The 8,663-nt window shown below is 36.8% G+C and overlaps 1 non-coding gene across 1 annotated transcript; it reads right to left on the bottom strand.

The window, feature by feature from the left end:
• Positions 1 to 2,864: 2,864 nt before the first annotated feature.
• Positions 2,865 to 2,967, bottom strand: LOC121164224. Its single transcript, XR_005885053.1, has one exon. It is a non-coding gene; the product is annotated as a U6 spliceosomal RNA (small nuclear RNA).
• Positions 2,968 to 8,663: the final 5,696 nt, after the last annotated feature.

Here is an 8,663-nt window from a genome sequence, read left to right as displayed (position 1 = left end):
CAAAGTATAAAATTGAAGACTCACCAAGCTAATTTTCCTTTCACTGTAAGATAAGTGTTCCAATCATTGCTAGCTGTAGCACTTAACAGATTAAAAATGCCAATAAATGATTGTATCAGGTAATTAAATTGCTCTTTATTTTTTCCCACTGGACAAAGGAAAATGGATACTCTCTAAACTTTCAGCATGATTGCAATGATTATTAAAATCAATCCTTGGAGACTTAAAGAAAAGCATTAATATATGCATATTTTGCAATGTTCAAAATGATACATATAAAATCTTAGACTTTAAATAATATTTAACATTTGTCAAGCGTACTTAGTGTTCTGCTAGTTTTTCAATTGCCTTTTAAAATCACTTTTAGAGGATTTTTTTCCTTTGTTTAAAAAGGAAAGGAGGATAACAGAGAGAGACAGAGAGAGACATTCAGAGGTTCTCCTCTTTGATTCACTTCCCAAACACACACAAAAGCCAGGATTGAGCTAGACCAAGTCAGGAGCCTCAGATCCAGTCCAACTCTCTCACATGAGTGGCAGGGAATGCCACTGGATGGAAATACCCTTTTGCCTTCTAGAATATTTTCCTCCAGGAAACGGGAATCAGCAGTGGGGTTGTGACTTTAATATAGGCACTTTGATACAGGAAAAGGACATCCTAGTAGCATATTTACCACTGTACCAAACACCTACCCCGAAAGTAATTTTGTAATATAATTCTCATAAAAAACACCGAAGCATCTGAATACTGTTTCCAAGTCATAAATTAATTCAATTTTTCCATGACACAATAGTTAAGATTAGAGATATTATAGTCAGATCTTTGGTACTTAAAGTCTGATTCTAATACTACTAAATGATTGTCCTGGGGTAAATTACCTATCCTTTCATTACCTCAATTTTCTTATCTGTGAATGGGAAGTAATAATCATATTTATGTTTGATTACAGCAAGTATGAATTGAGTTATCTGCAAAGAATATAAAACCCTGAAATCAGCCCTGGTACTAATTAGAGACACTTATGCTGTGTACTATTTGAAATCCTGGTTGCCACAAGCAAGACAGATAGCAGCTATCACATTTCCTAAGGTGCAGAACTGTAACATGTCATTTGCATTCGAGTAAATTTCATTATGTTAACTTTAAATACAGATAGAATCAGCAACGCCATTTGAAAATGCAGTTTATCTCTCTCCTTTCTCAACCTTTTTTAAAATAAGAATCAAAAGGGGTTAAGTCCATGGAAACAGTGTAAGCAACTGGAAGATAGCATCACAGAAGGCTGGGACTAATCCTGGATAAGTGGATAGCAGGTGTGCAAACAATTTATCCATATTCTTTGAAAGCTACACTTCCCAGTAATCCTTGCCACCTAGATTCCAGTTGAACTTAATCAGCTAGAGACTCTTAAGAGTGATCAGAAGGTGCAAGAAAAGAGAACTGCTGCCCACGTGTTTGCAGTGTGACCATGAGCCCCGCAGAGCATCCCTTTGGAGACAGCAACAACCAGCACATCGGCGAGCCCTCCACCATCTGCAGAGACGCCTCTGCTGGCCACAGAGTGGTTCTCACCACAGTCTGCAGGACAAGGCGACTCGGTAGAACCAAGGCTATGTAGCTGTGCGGGAGAAGGAGAACTAGGGCGACAAGCTCAGTTAGGTTTTCCTTTTGTCAAAAGAGAGAGAGATCCTTTTAGGTCTCCTTCACCAAGCCTTAGGCTCCTCTCAATCCTGTTTCTTCCCCTTCACTCTGACTGTTGTATCTTCATGTCCATTTTATGTTGTCTGTGGATCAGGAATCGTCATACAGTGCATCAGCTGGATTATGCCATCATAATTATTTCGTCAGCCTCAATACCTCACAAAATTGTTCATTATCCACTGTCTTCCAGGTGATTCCTAGTCATTATGCCGTGACTTTGTCAAGAACTTTATTCCCTTTCTTTCCTCCTACTGTTACTTCATGCAATTTTCTATTTACCTTCCCCTGCTCCTTGTCTAAAATACCCACTTCAACAGATTGTATTTAGAGCTGAGCTTAATTCTATACTAAAGTCTCTTTTCCCTCATTGTCTTAGTCCAACATAAATTCAGTTTTACTCAAGTAATAATTGTCTGCCTCTGGTTTTCTTTGAAAGTTCCCTACCCTTCTTTCCTTTTGTTGGCTTGAAATGATCTTCACAATGGGTTGCCACATTCCCAACAATGCAACCAGCATGCTCAAAAGTGAAAGTTAAAGATTCGTGGAAAATTTCATTTGATTTTCTAAGTTCTAGTAACCTGTCTCTTTGCTTTTGACCCTAATGCCTTAGCAATGGTGATTTTGACCCAAATTTTCTATCGCAATTTTCATCCATCTTCAAAAACATTTAGAACTAGTATAGAAGAAGTACAAATACAGAATTATAATAAAATCTTTAGGAAGTCAGCATAATTCTAAGTTTTCAAAATGCTAAATCTCAGTGGTTTAAAAAAACACATAGAGTTCACAAAATGATCATAGAATGTGAAATCTGGAAAGACCTTTAAAATTATTTTTATTTTTGATGATCTGTACATAATTGATTAGGGAGATAAGGGTCGATGGCTACAGGAAGGTGGGTGAAATCACCATTTCCACATGCTTTTTTTTTCCCTTTCTGTATCTGGAGGAAGGAGAAAGATAAGGGGAAGATTCACACCCAGCCTCCCAACCATCCCCTGGTCCCTGATGTGGCGCATGCTCTGAGGGTCCTGCTCAAGAGGCTTTGACAGTTCAACAGTTCTGAATTACTGCTGATCTTGCCATTCCAAGATCAATGAAATCTCCAGAATTCACTGGTTGACACAGATCACCTTAGAGTCCCCGTTTGCCCAGATATTAAAAAAATTATGGAACACTTCATGATTTTGCGTGTCATCCTTGCGCAGGAGCCATGCTAATCTTCTCTATATCATTCCAATTTTAGTATATGTGCTACTGAAGCAAGCGTAAGAGTAACTTTTTCAATGCGAACAGAGTTAATTTGATAGGATGCCTGCAATGTCTATTGTACCACTATTCCTTTTCTCTGTTCTTTACGTTTAGCAAAGACACCACTGTGATTCCCAATGATCCAGAGTAGGCCGATTTTACTCATTTAGTGACAATGGCCAGTCTAAATGTGAGTACCTGACATTGAAAAACCAATTTTGGACTGGAATTGCAGCATGGTGCATAAAGCTACCGTCTGTGATGCTGGCATTCCATGTGGTCTGTGTTCTGTGGCCCCGCTGCTCCACTTCCAACACAGATCTGGGATAATCATCTGAAAAAAGCAACAGAAAACAGCCAAAGAGTCTGGACACCTTCTACTCCTGGGGGATAGTGAATGAAACTCCTGGCTTCTGCATGGCCCAGGGCTGGTTGTTGCAGCTATCTGGGGAAATGAAACAGTGTATCTCCCTCTCCCTTTGTGACTCTGATTTTTACATAAATACATAAAATACATAAACCTTAAAAAATATGATACTGGGAATGTGCCACAAAAAGTCTTTTTTTTTTTTTTTAGGACCTGAAGTCATAAAACCTACTAGAATAAGATCCCAAAGCTTCTAGGAACAGTGTCTTTAACTGTGTGGAATAAAGTAAGATAGAGACAATGGGATGATCTAGCATTCCCATGGCATTTTGAATGTCATAGTCTAACCTTGTGTAAAAAACATCATTCCTAGGCCCAGCGTGATAGCCTAGAGGTTAAAAGTCTTCGCCTTGAATGTGCCAGGATCTCATATGGGCTCCAGTTCTAATCCCAGCAGCCCCATCCAGCTCCCTGTCTGTGGCCTGGGAAAGCAGTCTAGGATGGCCCAAAGCCTTGGGACCCTGCACTCACATGGGAGACCTGGAAGAAGCTCTTGGATCCAAGCTTTAGATTGGCTTAGCTCCAGCCATTGAGGCCACTTGGGTAGTGAATTATCGGAAGGAAGATCTTCCTCTCTGTATATCTACCTTTCCAATAAAAATAAAAATAAATCTAAATCTTTCCTTTTGGATGACTTGGTTGTGCGATTTAGTGAGTTGTCAAGTTTCTTTCTTAGAATCTTAGCCTTCACAAATACAAATAATGAGGCATATGAAAATGCATAGGGCACAGGAGGTAAACATTTTTAAACAGACTTATAATTAGAGAGCAATTATTATCTATTATACCCATTAGCAAACAGTTCACATGGTATATTTAGGTGATGAAAATGATTGTAATCAGTCCTAAGAAAATTACGTAAGATGAACAAGAGCTCAGCAGTGTATGCAAAACCCAACATACTCTTGCAAGAGTTCACTTAAAATGAATAACTGAACTAAGAAAATGGGGGCAAATAAGTACTTTTTCTGTAATTATATTTTTTTCATTTCTCATAATAAAGTATTTGTTTAAGTTGCTAGTATTTAAAGGTAGGGGAAAGGTCTTTTTCACAAAACAAGTTTTTTACAGTAACAGAAAAAAAAGCTACATGTGGTAGAATGGGGAAGTTGTTAAAACCTCTTGGGCATTAATTATTAAGTATTAGATATAGCATTAAAATAGCGCTTTAATGTAATTTCATAAGGTTATTTTATGTAGGCTCATTTTTTTCAGACACCAAAGTTTAGAGAATGCAATAACTTGTCCAAAATTACATAGTCAATAAGTAGAAACTGAGATCAAATCAAAGCCAATGGTACTCTATTAATTCTTTTCACAGTATCTTACAGCCAAATTGAAATTCATAACCAGTTTTGTAGCTCTAGAGACTATGAATTCTCAAAAGAATATGTAAATATATAATAGTCAAATAAGATTTTTATAGATCAGAACCATTATGTTCAGTTTCCATTTACATGCTGAATCCAAGGTGTTTGAGAGAAGTGCATGGCCTCTGCTTCTTTCTACTATCACGTTGACTATACCACTCATAAATAATTCACCCAGTGCATTATTTTTTACTGTAGAGATAATGTTAGTATGAATCTTTCTACTTGGATTTTAAATTGCAATGCATAAATCTGATTTTCCCGGTTGAATAAAAATGCATTTGCAGTCAACTACTATCGAAATTAATTTACGTATAATTGAATTTTTATTTCCAACTATAGGACAGATAAGCTCATTTTTTTAAAATCTTAGTTTCAGAAAGAAACCCCACAGATCAAACAAAACAAAAGGTGTCGACATCTCTTTCATTACGAAGAAAGTTTCTGGAAGTCCTCTAGACTTACATTGCCTAATTCAATAGACATTAGTCAGGTCACATGTATTTAAGTTCAAATATGAAGTAGTTAAATTAAATTTAAAATTCAGTTCTCCAGATATACTAGCCACACCCAAAATGTTTAGCAGTCTCAGGTATATGATGTCTCCAATACACAGCCCTATCATCCTTTATCATTGAAAATTCTGTATGGACATCATTCTCTGAAAGGAGAAACCAAAATTTTGCACCTTCAGATTTAATTCATAATTGACCTTTATTCTTTAAGGAACTTCCTAGGAAAATGTGATTGGACATTAGCCTCTAACAACAAGAAGTTTTTTTTTAAAAAGATTAGTCATTACAATGTGTGTAATATCCATCCCTCCCTTCTCCCAAAGTGAGGGAACACTCAAAGGAGAATTCTCAAAGTATCTACTAACTTCCTGAATTTAAGTGGACAATAACTTGTACATAAAGTTATACCCCCCAAAACTGTCAGGTCAAATATCAGCTTCACAGGCCAAAGGAGCAATAAGTATGGTGTGCCAAATCCATACCAACAAAACTCTTTAAAAAGCCTTGAGTTGTATCATTTGCCAGTTGCAAAATTGTGAATGTCACCACTGTGTTCGCCTCCAAGCTTACCATCATGAAGTAACTGAATCCAAAGTTGAGAATTTTTGCCATCAGTTTTGGGTAACCCTGGCTTAAGATGCATTTCCATAGTTACCGTTTGTTGCTTTTTATCAGTTATAGTCCCAGTAAAAGACCACCAGGGGAAACCAGAAGCAACCACAAAAAGGAAAAGCCAGCACCCCAACACAAAAACCCCAACGTTAACTACCACATCTCTCCATACCAGGTGTTTTCTATTCCCATTCCACTTCTCCACTCTTTTACACCAGAAATCATGACAGACAGGAAATTGGGGAAATAATTAAGATGTCCGTGTTCTGTATCGGAGTGTCTGTGTTGCAATTTCTTCTGCATTTCGGGCTCCAGCTTCCTGCTAATACATACCGTAGGAAGCTACAGATGATGGCGTAAGTACCTGAGTGTTTGCTAAGTGGCAGATTTGATAAATTGAACTCTAGGAAACTGATTTCCAGCTGTTTCATTCCTTATTACTATAGGCATATTGGGAGTGAGGCACCAAACGGGAGGCCTCGTTTGTCTTTTTCCCTGCATCTTTGCATTTTAATTAAATAAAAATAATTAAAAATGGGTACCCAGAAATGAAAGCAGAAGATAAAATGTGCAATCAGGGGATAAAAAAAATAAATTTGGAGCTTTGTGTCTTTATTTCTTTAGTATACAATTGAAAGAAAAAGAAATTAGGAATCTGAAATTGGAAAGTTTGATCTCTTGAGATCAAACATTTGTGAAATTTTATTAGATTATTATATGGCAATTAAAATATTTTAAAAGCGTTGTCTTTTTATTTTGCAATTTTATTTATTTGACAGGTAAAGGGAGACTGGAAGGGAGAGAGAGAGAGCATTCTTTCATTCGGTGATTCACACTCTCAAATGTCTGCAAAAGCCTGGGGAATGAAAGCTTAAGCCAAGAAATTCAATCTTGTTGCCTCCTGTTTGTGTTTGAGATCCAAACTGAGATCTCAGCTCTGTTCCAAGGGTCCATATCAGCAGAGCGTGCACTCAGATGTTGAAGACAGAGATTGAAACTAGATGCTCTAGTGTGGGACAAACGTGGCCTAAACGGTGTCTTAATTACTAGACCAAGAGTTTGTCCCTAGCATTACTATTTTTTTTTATCAGAATTATTATATTTTGAAGTATAGGGTGCTTAAATTTTTATAACAAAAAGAATTATTAGAGCTTAGTTCTTAAACTCTCTTAAGTGGCTGTTTTAGTAAAACCATCCTCAAGAGGGGTAATTAAATAGATATCAAAAGGCCCACCTATATGAAAAGAATTTTAAATACCCCTGAAATTAAGGCAATTTATGCTTATAATTAAATGAAGAAATAATTAGCCTGAGAATTACAGAGTGGAGAATATAAATGTATTATAAAAAGCAGAGCTCATATAGCATGTGCATTTAAATATGAAAGACAAAGTGAAAAATCTGCTTTTTTTTTAAAGAAAGACTTGTTTCTTCTTAGACTCAGAAGTTACAGTGAATCAAGTTAACAATTTCTATTTATAAAATTCATCATTCACACTTCCATATTTATATAACTACAAAGAGAAGATCGCACCTTACAAAGATACTACACTTTCTTTCAACAATGATAATTTCCTTGTATGCCTTAATTAAAAACATTTAGAAATTTATCTTTACTTTATCTTTCCCTCTGTTTTCACAGAATACAATCCATTATCCTGTTTTTACTCTTATGTTATGTTTGCCTCCAGTCTGCTTCCCCAACTTTATTGCCTGCATTATTTCTTTCAGCTAATTTAATAATTCAGCTTACATGCAATACACCCATAGATTTTTAGATTTGGAAATCTGAAGTCTTTGCCATAGTGTCAACATTGTCGATAAAAACCCACGCATGTGCTAGTTAAGGGACTCTTCAATAGCTGACATGTCCTGATTGGTCCTGTTTGCAGATTTCTCTACAGAAGCCATAACCCCTCTTAGGTTCTTTCAAGCTTCCAAAATAGCTGTCAATATCTATGAATGCATAATAATTAGCTTTCAAAATTCATTAGAGATTTATTTAAACAGATGTTGGAGGTATCCACCAATCTTCCTGCAAGCATTTCAGGAAATACTGAAATATTGATGCAGAGCTCTATTTTTTTAATACTATTTACATCACTTCCTTTCAATTTTTCCCTGATTAATATCAATCATAATTCAAAAACTACATGATACAGATAGAAACATTTGCCTTGTTTCATTTAAAGGCCATTTCAAAGGTATTCTTATTTATTGGAAAGCAGCTAGAACCGTATGAGACTAGAGACGGGAGCATCCTCTGGATTTCCCATGTGAGCAAGCGGTGCCCAAACACTTTGGCCATCCTCCGCTTTTTCCAGGTAATTAGCAGAACACTTTGTAGGAAATGGAATGGTCAGGTAGGACAAGAACTGGTGCCCATGTGGGCTGACCGAATCAAAGGCTGTGATTTTACCAGCTGCCTTACAGCACTGGCCCCATCATTGAAAGGCTTCAAGACAGCTGGAGTGAACGCATTCTTTCCCAGGATGAATATAATTATTTTCTTCAAACTGTTGTGCATATCACAAGGTTTCCATAGTTATTTTTTTTAAGATTTATTTATTTTTATTGCAAAGTCAGATATACAGAGAGGAGAAGAGACAGAGAGGAAGATCTTCCATCTACCGATTCAATCCCCAAGTGATTGTAAGGACTGGCGATACACCGATACACCGATCCAAAGAAAGGAGTCAGGAACTTCTTCCAGGTCTCCCATAGGGGTGCAGGGTCCCAAGATATTGGGCAGTCCTTGACTGCTTTCTCAGGCCACAAGCAGGGAGT

Source organism: Ochotona curzoniae, unplaced genomic scaffold (genome assembly GCF_017591425.1).
Source record: "Ochotona curzoniae isolate NIBS_2020 unplaced genomic scaffold, NIBS_Ocur_1.0 contig_1014, whole genome shotgun sequence".
Lineage (NCBI taxonomy): Eukaryota > Metazoa > Chordata > Mammalia > Lagomorpha > Ochotonidae > Ochotona > Ochotona curzoniae.
The sequence above is the reverse complement of the archived record's forward strand: the minus strand, read 5'-3'. Positions and strand labels throughout refer to the sequence as shown.